Raw genomic sequence first — 14,852 nt, 5'->3', positions numbered from 1 at the left:
TGGTCAGCAGAGCCCAAGAGTAAAGGACCAACCTGTGCAGACAGAACGCGGACGAAAAGTTTCCCTTGTTTCGCACCATTTTAGCATCACTCACAGCTTCAACGGTGCTTGGGAAGGGTAACTTTTCGTCCGCGATCTGGCTGCACTGGGACCAACCCGACAACAACTGAATAGTCGTGAGACGACTTTGGTAAAATTACCGCTAGCGGAAATTTCCGAACTTGACATCGGATTGTGAGTTAGTCTACAAGACGATCTACGGTCCGAACAACTTGGCCAAGGGGCACCAACAGCTTGAGCAAAGGATCCCCCTGCAAATATTAGCTGGGACGGAGCAATTTAATTAAAACCAGAATGACATCGAATTGACACCGACTACCTCAAGTGGGATTTGTAATCGACCGTCACAATGGAGATCGCAGCCCGGTTAAGACCCTATCGAAGAGCCGCCAAGTGAGAAAGCTCTGAACTAAAGGCGGGAAGTTGTGGACGAAAACAGACGACGCCATTCTGGATCGTACCTTGTTGAAACTGACACGTGATCTTCAAGTTAGACTATTATTTGCAATCAATTGCGATATAAAATACGTTAATTTAAAATATGTTAACTTTTTTTTATTTATCGTTTAATTGATTTGATACCGCACCTTTCGAGTCTCGTTATGTGCAGGTGGTTTTTTTTTGTATTTACCAACTCCGGTTATTAGTGTTGTCATCTTAGTAATATTATTACTATTTTATTGTTATTATTATTATCTTAGTCGTTAAGCCAATTTTTTGATGGTAAATATAGTTAGAAACCAAGTTACCGACGGGTGCGAATGTCAAGTGAATTGGCATCACTTTGCCGCTAAGTTGCAATACCGGGTGATACCCGGAGTTAATTGATTGTGCTGATAATTATATCGAGTCCTAATTATTAAAATTACAGTTTTTTCGTTATCAAATGAATTCCGATTCGTTATTAAATTACATCGAGTCAGCCGACGACGGCAATTTATATTTGGTTGTACCGATTATTTTTGTAATATCGAACCGCTCCTATTTTTGTTTCGGTTGAATATACAAATAATTAATTTTGTTTAAAACTGAATAATTATTTACCGTAAATCTAAATGCCTATCCTCTTCCTGATCCGCCACCCTGAGCCGACTTCTTCCGATAATTGAATTGGTGATTGATACATCACCTGGTGCTCAACAACCGCAGAAGCCGAACCAGGTAAGTCAAATACATTGTGCGGGGATAGTTCATCTGACAAATTCCAGGCGAACTAAATAACCGATCACAAAAAATATATATATATATATATATATATATATATATATATATATATATATAAATATATATATATATATATATATATATATATATATATATATATATATATATATATATATATATATATTGTAACAAACGTGAAACTGATGTTTTAAAATATTTGAATAACTAGAAAACAAATGCCTTCTTGTCTCGTTTTATAGATTCACGACTATAGTTATTCAGTCTTATTTAGACAACTAAACAGCAAACATCTGTATTCAATAAACTATGTCCTTCTCTTGTTTCCTTTTACTGCTCTTAATTGTGCTGTTGTTCTTTCTTATATAAGTATGTTATCATTGTAGTGTATAAATGATATTAATTTAAGATACCAGTCACTACAATTTGGTGTCAGAAGTATGTCATAAGTGAAGTGTAAACATTTAAAAAGAAGAAAAATAAATAAATAAATAATTATGCCGCAACGGACAAGGCAAACGATTCCCGATGATATCTCGGACATCATCATAGACGCTGGGGATAAAAAACTAAGGAATGAAGTGAACAACCTGATGGAGTTCCACGAGCGCATCGCGTGCTATTTACAGAAGAAGAGGGAGGAGGATGAAACGCGGTTTGACGGCCTGGAGACCAAATTCTCCAGAATGGAGGGGTTTCTCAGCATGATCGCAAATAAACTAGAGAACTCATCAAGAGGAAACAAATCCGGTAATGTACCCCTTATTAATAAAAATAACAATAATAATAATAGTCATGACACGAAATTTGATGCGGTTCCTTTTCGGAACATTAATGTTCACGCGGAAGTTCATGTTGACGCCGAGATAAATAGAAAATCCGGGAAATGAATCAAATGAGAAAATTAATAAGAATAAACCGAGAATAATCACGACATCCAACTCATCGATTGGTTTTAGACTGATTGATTCAATTACACCAGACACATTTGCTGTTTCTGTATCTGCCGATAAGTATTTGAAAAGTTTTGAAATAATTTCAAATCATAACGGATGGACAGATCAAATCAAAGCGTCATATTTAGGAGCTTCATAAAGACGAAAAGCTCAAACAATATTAGAAAAATCATCGTCGGACGAATTAATAAATTATGGTAAAATTAAAGAAATGTTAACATCACGATTTGGAGAAAGAAAATTTTCTTATATTTATTTAAATGAATTACAAAATAAAAAACAAAAATCTGACGAGACTTTTGACAGCTTTGCTAAAACAATAGATAAATTCGCTCGCCTCACGTGTCCCGATTAGATAGATAGTGTCATTGACCGTCAATCTTCTCAACATTTTATTAGTAGGTTATTAGATAAAAGATTAAAATTTTCTCTACGATTCGACAAAATGTTAACTTTAAATGAAGCTTTAGAAAGAGCTTTAGAATTAGAATCAATATCAAAATTAATTTATTGAGAGAAGAAAAATACAATTCAACCAAATAATAACTTTAAACAATCAGATAATTATTAAACTAATTCAAAAAGAAAACTAGAATTTGAAAACAATAATCGCAAATGTTGGAATTGTAATAAACAATGTCACTTTATGAAAGATTGTAAAAGTCCACAAATTAATAATCAACAAAATTTTCAATAAAATAAGAGACCAAGATTTAACCAAAATAATATAACGAACCAGCGTCAGTGAAACTAAATGAGGTTGATCCGACGGGGGACGGATCAACCTATTCTATTAGAAAAATTAAATTAAAAAACTTTGATTCTGAAATAAATTCAAAATCACATGGGACTATTAATAATATTCCTTGCGAAATAAATATTGATACTGCATCTGACATTACAATTACTAATGTCAATTTATTTAAGAATTTACCAAATGATAATTATAAACCTTACAAAATTTATGCTGCATCTGGCGAAGAATTTCCATATAAATTTATTCACAAAAGTCAAATTAAAATTTCGAATTTCTCCATTGATTTGGATATTGGTTTTGCAGAAATTAAAGAGGATTGTTTAGCAGGTGAAGATTTCCTAAAAAAAATCAAAATTAATAAAAAATTTCAATAATTTTTTAAAAGAAAAATTCATCAATTACTGTTCAGTCACGAGCTTGATCAGTTTGAATCAAGCTTCGTGCATTTCCGCTCGGTTCGGGAGTTGCCGAGCTCGCTACTGACTGAAGGTCAGAATAGTGCCGGGTCATTCGCTATTTGGGCCCAGCACATACAATTTCTAACTCAGGACCGTGTCAAGATACCTTGAGAACCCGCTACAAGCTGGCCAATCACATAATTCGGTTTATGGTGGTCAGACAATGAGAGAGTTCGCTATCAACTGCTACCTGTTGGCGCGCTTTTAAGCCAATGGGAAAATTCGTTATAAGCAGCAAGGCTGCCACGTTGACATCAAGCTTCTCGACGATTCAATGACGCTACCATTATTCATTTTACAACGTGCCTTTGCTACTTGCAACCTCGTGCTTGAACCGCTTCAGTAATTAATAACTTTTGTGATATAAAACTAAACCACTAAGCTGAATTATCCTCAATATTTAGTCAGTATATCAAGGCTGCTTTTTATTGAGAATATGCAAATTGTTTTTTCGCCAGTAAATAATTGTGAATCAATTTCCGTTGACTTAACCACTACTGACCACGTGTCAATTCATATGTGAATTAAATATCTGAGTTTGCATTCGCTATCACGTATTAATTTCTAGTCGCACTCGCTTAAATATAAGTTCTCATAATTTTTAAGATGTAAATAAGTGTAAAAAAATCTATAATTTATTTATTGATAAAATCTGTGTAATTTTTAATTGTTTAATTCACCTCGCCTAAACCAGATCCAACTGATTTATTTGATCACTTTACAATTACAAAAAGATTTATGTAAGTCAATTAAAAAACAAAACAACTTTATTATTACCAAAAGTTTTGAAAGAAGTTTACGATTCATCCATTAAAAGTTTAAACGATTTACAAATAGAAAAATTTAATAAATTTTCCATAAAATATCAGAGTATCTTTGCAATAAATAAATATGACATTGGCGTTTGTAATTATATTGAGCATGATATTGACAAAGGAAATGCACAACCCATTAAACAATCACCTAGGCGTATTCAAATACACTATCAAAAAGAAGCTTTCGAATTATTAAAAGATATGAAAAGTCAGGGTGTTATTCAACCTAGTTCTAGTCCATGAGCATCTCCAGTCGAATTAAAAAAGAAAAAAAAAGAAACTTTTCGATTTTATGTAGTGTTATGTTCGATCATCCTCATCTTATATATATATATATATATATATATATATATATATATATATATATATATACACATAAAGATAATATTTACAATTTTAACATTTAAATAAAATGCTTAGTTGAAAATGTTCTGGGAAAGAACAAAATGATTTAGAAAAATTTTATTTTTTAGTTGTTCACTATTGAGAAAAAGGATCGTGGGAGCGATGCAGGGGTCCTCTAAAAAAGACAGCTGCATAAATCCCGTGATAAGGCTGAACACCACTTTTCAGGGATTTTCTACGAAAACTCGTAAAAGTGTTAATAAAATAGAAAATTACTAAATTGGCTACAAAGAAAATTTATCAATTAACAACTAAAAAACAATAAGATGTAACGATGAAATATGTTTGAGTATAAAATCTAATAAAATGTTGGATACTCGTTTTGTTTTTTTATAAAGTGCAGATAATATTTCCAATTTCATTTGGGATGGAGAGAAGGAGTCCATTCCTAGTCCTTCAAGAAGGAGAGGAGGGGGTTCCTGTTCTCATCCCGTACCTATTCCCATTCCCATTGAAGATCCATTAATCAAGAAGAGGGTAACATTTTTAATTTTATTTATTTTAAGTCGTTAAATAGGAAAATAGAGTCACGCGCACCGATTAACGTCGGAGCAGAATATTTAATTTTTTTTAGACTTGAAAACAAATGCCTTTTTCTCGTGTTTTATAGATGCGCGACTAAAGTCACTCGGGCTTATATATGCAACTAAACAGGAAACATCCGTATACAGTAAACTTTATCACTCTCTTGCTTTCTTTTACTGCTGTGAATTGTAGTGTTGTTATTTCTAATATAAGTGTATTATCATTGTAGTGTATGAGCGATATTAATTTAAGATACTAGTCACTACAATTTATATAAATATATATATATATATATATATATGTATATATATATATATATATATATATATATATATGTATATATATATATATATGTACTTACACATACATATATATATATATATATATATATATATGTGTAAGTCACTTATACATTTCCATGACTCCACACCGTATTAAAATTTTTTTTTGCATTTTAGCTTATAGGCTTTTGTAAAGGACTAAATTTGCTACAAAAAAGGACCATTGATTCGAGTCTTTAACTCGATTAGATTTCTATACAAATCGCTTCTTAGATTGAAATTTCGTAAAAATAACACTAAACCTTATCTTGCGCCCAAACCATTGATAATGAATAAAAAATGTAGAGAACAATTTTGTAGGAAATTTTATGCCCTACAATTTTGTAATCGAACAAGTTGTCCTAACTCTCGAAGTTTAGTAACTGCAGCCTCTGAAAATATAAAATTAGGAAAAAATTTAGTGTTCACGTCTGCAAGAACTAATTTAATAGATCAACGTGAAGAAGTCGAACCAAAAAATTGTGATAGATATACTGATACTCCATAAGTTGTGCATGAATTTTAGACCTAACATAAATAATCAAGTTACTTAAATAGTTTAAAAAAAGTTTCTTAAATATATGAGACTTACAAAACCAGTACTAGCTAAAGATTTATTGGTTTAAAAAATTTTACTGCCGTTAGATTTTAGTAAGTCCGATGACATACAATGAGACTCTCTGAAACTCTATTGAGACTCAAAAACTAAACCTTTTTAGATTTTACGGCCCATTTTGTGTTTTACTTTGTCCTATTTCGTCTGTTGTTTGGGGAAAAACTGTGTTCAATCGGAACACAGTTCCTTTGGATACTTTCCCTTTCCCTATAATTTTTCTTTGGAGAAAGCAGTAAGGGCATGGCCTGATGCAGGTTTATGTGCGTGCGCAACCGCACATATACCCACATGTACAATATTTTATTTATAACAATGATTTAAATTTATTTATGATTTTACATAATTCTTATACATTTTATTTAAAGAATATATTAGTTTATTTATTTTAATATTTTTTTTTATTAGAATTTATTTCGTTAAAATTATTTCTTTTAAATGTTAGAATTTATTTCATTAAAATTATTTCTTTTGAACGTTCCCTTTTATTTAAATCCATTAATTTGAAATTTGTTTATTTAAATATTCCTTTTTTTTAAATTGTATAAATTCTATTGTTGAATGACGTTGAGTCTAATTTTTCTATTCAACTTATTACTTATTTCAAAATCATTTATTTAAATATTCTTTATCTTAAAATTCTTCCGTTAAAAAATATTATTCATTTAAATTTATTTTCTCAATGACGATTCTGTCATCAAAATTTTTTTTGGCATCTGTTTCACTTTTACGTATACACGAAAGTATTATCAACAAAAGTGCACTTTAAAAAAAAAAAGGAAAAATCTTATAAGATTACTCCATTATTTTATTTAAAAAATGAGTCACTGCGTTTAAATTCATTCTAAAACTTAATTTTATTCTTTTAAAATATTTTACGTACGTTTTTGTTGATAAGTCTTTGCAGCTGGCCTTTGGGCCTTTTTACTCTATGGTGACCGGAGAGGTCATTAAAATTGTATTTAGATGTTTGCTCTAGCATTTTAACGAATGTCAGAACAAACAAGCCTAAATCTTTTAAAAGCATTTTTTTAAAATTACATCACCTCTTATCAGTGTAAATTTATTGAATGTAAAATTTAGTCGCCTACTAAATTTTTACAAGACAAATGAAACTGAATATAATAAATCAAAAAAATATAAAGTTCAGCGTTTTAGCTGGACGTAACATTATTCAACTTCAATTTGGTTTTTTTAACCTCGTAAGACGATTTGTCTTAGAGATATCAGCCATCAAACAAAAAATGATCTTTTTGGCTTTGATGATTGATATTTAGGGTGCCACTAGTCGTGCAGTAAATATAAGGGCGACATTAAGGACTTTAATTAATGCCCTATAAAACCCTCTCTCAATTTAAAAAAAAACAATTTTTTCTAATTTCAACATTCATTCGAAGTAATAACAAAAAAAAAATGACTTTTTTTTGGTTTGTTAGTAAATCAACCGCTACTCTGTCAATATCGATAAAAAGACTAATTTTCCCAGGGACTTTTTTAGCTCAATGTACCGCCAACAACCCTGTAAATTTTCAAATTGATTTATCGAACCGTTTCTCGAGGGTGATCAATCAAAATTTTGCTAATGTTATATCCAACTAGTAGCTTGTACTGTGATGTTGAACAAGTTATGATGATTATTATTTTCGGCCCTAGTCTTTCGACCAGTAGACCGAGATCACACTGAGTGATTATCTGGGAAGTTTGTTTTTAAATAAAAGATGTTGAATATACGAACTTAACTACTATATATTATACAATTGAAAATTTTGATGATGTGAATACAATAACTTGATATCAAAAGTATTAGGTGGCGAGTCAGCCGACTCTAATTTACATTAAAATGCTTACGATGAAATTCATTTTGAATACTAGAGAGGACTATAGAATTTTGAATAAAATACATTCTTTTATAATCTATCGTGTGTTGAAAGTGCTTCTATATTTTGGCATACATAAACTTAAAGATCACACTACCTGAAGTTGTGGAGGTTTAAGTATATTTCTGGTTTACACTGAGTTTACTGTTTTATTCGCGATTACAATTGATTTCGGCGTTAACTTGATATTTCTAAACTGACTGACACAATATTTACTAAACACTAGTAATATAGTTAATAAATAAAGTGTGAGAACACTTGTATATAAAAACAAAAACTAGTACGGAACTAATGTAGAAGTGTGGAAACACTTGTACTTGAATTTTCCCATCCTTACTGACCCAGGACTGGAAACTGAGACTGAAACTCTGTGACTGAGAAACTGCTACTCAAAAAAAACTCACTATTTTAGATTTTGCGGCCCGTTTTATGTGTTTTACTTTGTCCTATTTTGTCTATTGTTTGGGGGAAAACTGTGTCCAATCGGAGTACAATTCCTTTGGGTCCTTTCCCTTTTCCTATGAATTTTCTTCGGAAAAGTGGTAAGGGCACGCCTGAATGCGGGCTTATGTGCATGCGCGACCACACCTACACCCACATGTACAACATTTCATTTATTACAATAATTTTTAATTTATTTATAGTATTGAAAAATTACTAATATAATATTTACTATTTAAAAATTATTAATTTTAGTACGTGATTATTATTTGAGTTGTATAAATTTTACTTATTTAATTTATATAAAATTTTATATCTAATCACAAGAATTTTATTTATTTAAATTTAATTAATTTATTTGTAATGATTTTGTTTATTGCCAAAATCACTTATTCATTTAAGAAATTTTATCATTGATTGGCGTCCCACCGATTAATGTACTCATTCTTATAAATTTACTAATGTAATATTATTAGTTTATTTGTTTAATTAATAGGAATTATTTATTTTAATAATATTTATTTAGATACTCTTCTTAGTTAAATTTCTTCATTTAAAAATTATTTATTTGAATTTCCTTTAAGTAAAATTTATTTTCGTATTATTTATGTGAATATTTTCGCTAAAAAGTCTTTTATTTAAAATTTATTTCATTTAACATTATTCTTTTTAATATTCTGGACAACGTGTCATTAAAATCATTTCTTTGGGTATCTATTTTACGTTTACGTGGACACCGAAATATTATCTACAGAAGTGCACTTACAAATGTAAGAGCTTATAAGACAATGTACTTCGTTTATTCTATTTAATAAAAAATGAGTCGCTGTTAACATTCCTTCTAAATATTTTACATACGTTTCTGTAGATAAGCCATTAATTGTTTTCTAAAAAATATTTGCCGCTGGCCTTTGGGCTTTTTCTCTATTGTGACCCGAGGGGTCATTAAAATTGCATTTGGTTGTTTGTTCTAATATTTTCACGTGCGTCAGAGCAAACGAATTTACTAATTCTAAAACTTTTTTTTTTTACAACTAAATTATTTCTTATCGCTCTAGAATTATTAAAGAAAAATAAAATGTGATCGCCACGTAATTTTAATAAGAAAATAAAATTCAATTTAAAACTTCAGCATCTGAGCTGGACGTAACACTAAACAATGAAAGGAACAAGTTTTGATCCTTTAATTGTGTAATGATCATTAAAATAAAAAAATAATTTTTTTTTTTACTTTCCTTTCATTTTTACGTTTGTTACTCAGTAAATGTGAGGAGAAGAGAATAAAAAAGACAAATTTCCTAAAAATTACAAAAAATTTTTTGGAAACTTTTCGTTTTTTCTCTCTTTCCTTTACATTAACTTAGCAACCAACGCAAAATAACGTAAACTGTTTAAATACTCGCAAAGGAGATGCGAATAAAACCCGAAGTCGTATGTGGTCACCCACGTGTTTTAAAGTTTTGAATAAATCTTCAAAGAAAAATAAAATAGCAATCGATTTAATTATTATTAATGTTTAAATATGTTCGATAATTAAAAATAATAAATTGTAAACAAACAGTTTCTGTGCCTGGACCAGCTTTTCAGGCTGGGTTAGTGCACGGGGCGCCAGACCGTTTCTATAAACGAACAAAACAATTATACAGGGGGAAAATCTGCGGAGAAAGATCCGAGCAAGTGGTTTGTATCGAGGCCGATAACAATCGAATGAAATTTGTAACGGGACAGCTAGAGGTTCGACTACTCCAATTGGTCGTGCCATTTCAGGGAGCCCCTCAGTTCACACACCACCCTTATGAACGCACATTCGCTACCCGGTTCACTGAGACTCCAAAAGAGGCCCATGGGTCAGTGTGTCAGACATCCTAGACAAAAGTTCAGACGAGCTCACGTGGATGAACCCTCTTTGAATTTCATGGCTGTATGAAGGCGAGCAATTAGCGATGAACTCAATTGGTTTGCAGTTAGCATACAATTAGTACACACTAGCATCTAGCAATCAGCTGGGAGGTGTAGAAAAGGGCTGAGGACCTAGCGAGGTCCTTACTCTACAGTCTCCAACTTACTAAATATAGGGTAGTTAGGTGATGACTCACCGCGGGTAAAACAACTCAGCTGAGGAATTCGGTTGTTGTAATAACTTGATTTATTCACATTCCGGAAACAACAGATGATCACCTCATGCAGTTATGTCTGTACAGCCGAATATAATAATCTTTCATTGTGAGCGTTCGCGAGATAAGAAAAAAAAGCCGAGGTTACTGATAACGAATGCTCACAAGAAAAGCCCAATTAATTTGTTATAATAAGGATTTATACAAAATTTTTCTGATCACCTCAGAATGTAACATCATATTACTCATTAGATCAAACCCAGAATCTCCTATTTACGCACTAACTATAATAATTCTTTAATATTGTAACGACCAAAAAGTACGTAATTATTTAAATAATTTGAGTATTTTGTCCAAGCCGAAGCTTATAGACCGGAAACTCCAGAGGTCCTGCTCAAACGATATTGTTGGTAAAGGTCAATTGTTAATTAATAAATTCGTCGATTTAATTTAATATGCCACGATATCGAAATATCGCGGCAGTCTCGCATCGGGTCGGTGAGCAACAGAGGGCAGCACATGCTGCTTATACGTCTCATCCTATATATATTATTATTATTATTTTGTTTACATGTAAGATTTTGTTTTAATTACTGCGTTCATATTACATAATGTTCTTCTTAGGTATAAATTGTATTTAAATCTCAAAGATTTACTGAATAATTTAAGCATATATTTGGATTTTTCCAGCGCAGGGAAAAATAATTGCGTATTTGATTTATATGCTTATGATTATTTGGCTGTTTGACGCATGCACAACATCGCAACAGTTGACATTAATAAATTTATTTATTTTTAAAAAATTTATGAATTTTGTGAATAAACCACAGGTTGATTTATCATTAAATAGTGATAATGAGTAATTATGTAACGGACAATTGGTCATTTGACGCCGGGAACGGGTTAAATTACACAGATAAAATCAGGTATGATGTTGATGATTCTGTTAAAAATAACATGCGACAGATATATATCTCTACTGGTTGAAGTGAGATATATGACAAAATGGCGCTGGCCGAGGTGCCGGCATGAGAATCACGTGCTGCCATGGTCAGGCGTGGGATAGTCTCTATAAGAGTAGAGTGTGTGCTTTTGTTGATAAGAAATATTATAAATTTGACGCCATTTGGTATTTTGAGTAACTAGTATAAAACCATTGGCATTATTTGAGTATTTTTGGTGAAGTAATAAAGGAAATATATGTAGCGTATCAGATTTTCAACTAAGGGAGTTGATTAATTACGTAAACTGTAAGTACCTTTGGGCTAATACATTGGCGTGTAATTTATTTCTCGCGTTGGTGGCCATTAGTCTGTCTCATAAGTGTGAGAGTGATAGCAAAATTTAAGTATTTTTATTTTTTATAAGCATGTGATGAAATGCATAATTATTGATCCCAGTGGATAGTGACTCAATAAGTAAAATTATTCAGTATTATGTTATTACCCAGTATTAATTATGATAAATATTTGTTTATGTTTTATTATTGTTTTGACGCATTAATTGTTATCACATTATTACACCGAGGTAAATGCGACAACTAGTGGACTGGGTTCCCATAATTACTTATGATTTTATGTATTATTTCTTAGTATTGGTTATTATAAGCGATACATATTTAATTGACTATTATTAATTCTTGATTATTATTTGCTATCACTTACCAGTATTATTATTGCGTAGGAAATGTTACGCATATAAATTATTTATGATTCATTTGATCAGTAATTATTAATTATTATTTGTGATTATTATTTATGTACAAGTAGTATTTACAAGTAATTATTATTTTGCGATTGTTAGAAAGACACTTCAATGTATTTCACTTGCTAGTAGATAACACCAAGTATTTATTCAAGAATTAAACATTATTAAACCCAACAACTAATCGTATAATATGGACAGTTGATAATAAGTAATGTAATAAGGGTAAGGGTCAAAACGGTTAGATGACGTCACATTGGGTCCTCTCGGAGGGCCTCGTCGAATTATCTCGTCTTCGTGTCCAACTTGCCCTTCTCTGGTGGGGGTGAACCTTGTCACGGGCTGGAGGTAGCTCCTGACCTCAGAGGCTTCAGGCCTTAAGATGCCTACCGAATAAAAGGCTTGGTATTTAGGAAAGAGTAAGTTACAGTCGGCCGTCCTGATGATGGTCGCGTCCTCGTGGCAAATAGTCAGTTGAAGCTCCAAGTGTTTTCATCACTGCGCCTCAATCCCGCTTTTACCTTTGCTCAGCTATGCATGCTTGGGCCTCCTTGGGCTTTCTTTTACTGCTGTTAATTGTGGTGTTATTATTTCTAATATAAGTGTGTTATTATTGTAGTGTATAAGTGATATTAATTTAAGATACCAGTCACGACATTATTATTACTTTTTGCATATATTTTTCTCCATATAATAAAAGTTCTATTGCTTTTGTTTTGGTTATCATCTCATGTGAGCTGAAGTCGGGCAAAATAGTATCTGTTGGATTGATTGCTTCGAATGTGCATTTGACTGAGCGGTAAAAAGTTGATTATATTGTTACGTCCAGCTAAAGGCTAAACACTATATTTCATTTCCCGATTTCCATTTTTTCTATTCGTTTTTTTTTTATTCTCTAATTAAAATTTATCCGGCGACCAGATTTTATTTTTTTTTCCTTTTTCTTAACAATTTTAGAACGTTAAGACGTAAGGTAGTTTTAAAATGCTTTTAAAAAAATTTAGACTTGTTTGCTTTGACATTAGTTAAAATGCTAGAACGAACACTAAATGTAATTTTAATGATTCCTCGAGTAATTGTCAAGGCCCAGGGGCCACCTGAAAACACTTTCTTTAGAAAGTAACCGAAAATATTTATTGACATAAGCGTACTTAGGATAGGTGAAAAATAAATAAATTTTAGACAATAAACAAATGAAGTAATCTTTACACAATCTTAATCCCATACTTTCATCTTAAGTGCACATTTGTCGAAACATTTCGGTAAAACAAATAAAACATAAAACAAATTGACGAAAATAGAAAATTATGACGAAATAGTCATTAAGAAAATAAAAATTAAATAAATGATTTTTTAAATAAAATAATTTTAAAAAGTAAAAGGATATTTAAATACATAAATTTTAAATGAAAAAATTTGAAGTAAAAGAATATACAAGTAAACAAGTATAATAAAAACTTTAGGTAATAAACTTAAGGATTATACAATATTACAAAGAAAATAGGCTCAATGCCATTCAACAATAATTTTGTCGCTAACTAAAATTAAATAAATAAAATTTAATAAAAATTAATAAATGAATAGGCAATAGGCCAATCCGTCATAAGTTGTAATAAATACGTATAGATAGGATTCTAAAATTAATAAATTTTTAGATTTTATAAAATAATAAATAAATTGAAACTATTGTTATAAATAAACTATTTTATGATCTCACACTTAAGTATTGATAGTTTTTTTACTCAGTGGATCAACAAATTAAAAAAATCCAGTTTCTGTGACTTCAGAACCTGCAATTTTTAAAATATCTTACATTACGAAACGAATTTCCAATCTACGAAGTTCTCGTGACACAAAAATACTTTATGGTTAAAATTAATGAAACCAATTTTATAATGATAATTTTTATTGTAAAATTCAAATCATACGATTCATGCACGCAAGCAGCCATTTAGTACTTATAAAATATTTTCAAGTTCTATTGCATTCATAGCATCAAAATTTTAAATTGTAAACTTTAAAAATGATTATTGGTTTGAATATATGTATTTGATTGTAACTTAAGTTTTATTTATCATGATACTAAACAAATATCCTCGCAGAGCCCCAGTCTATAAGCCACCGGCTTGAACTAACATAAACATAAAATTAAGTCCAATAATCTGTACGTGACAATATGTATCTGCAGAGAAACATTCTGTAAGCTCATATGTATTTTAGCGATGGATTCCGGAACCACAATATGTTCTCATGTCAGACTCTTTATTAATTTTTTCTGGCTGTTTATAAATAATTATTTTTCTTGTTGATTCTTCTTACTTAATGAAAAAGAAGTATAACTACAAAAATGAGAAAAATGAAATAATATGTTAAATACATAAATTATTAGAAAATAATCATCTCGATTATTTTCTAAAGAGGAAGAAATAAGCATATAAGTATCAAACGAAAGTTCATTCCACCGATTCAACACAACCCTCATCACGTTTCAATTGAAAATATTCTTTTTCGGTTAAATTTTATTCAAAAATATTAATTATAAAAACTACCTAACTTTTCTGTATAACCCTTTTTACCCCGATGCCGTCAAAATACGTACATAATTCTAAAGCAAGATTTTTTACA

General features: G+C 30.6%; 1 protein-coding gene across 1 annotated transcript in view; it reads right to left on the bottom strand.

Annotated features, from left to right (window-relative positions):
- LOC103578709 (sodium leak channel NALCN) overlaps nucleotides 1–14,852 on the bottom strand; it is a 412,027-nt gene that overhangs the window by 122,762 nt on the left and 274,413 nt on the right. The window lies entirely within an intron of this gene.

This window comes from Microplitis demolitor, chromosome 8, assembly GCF_026212275.2.
Source record: "Microplitis demolitor isolate Queensland-Clemson2020A chromosome 8, iyMicDemo2.1a, whole genome shotgun sequence".
In the NCBI taxonomy this organism is placed as follows: Eukaryota; Metazoa; Arthropoda; class Insecta; order Hymenoptera; family Braconidae; genus Microplitis; species Microplitis demolitor.
This window is presented reverse-complemented; position numbering and strand designations above follow the sequence as displayed.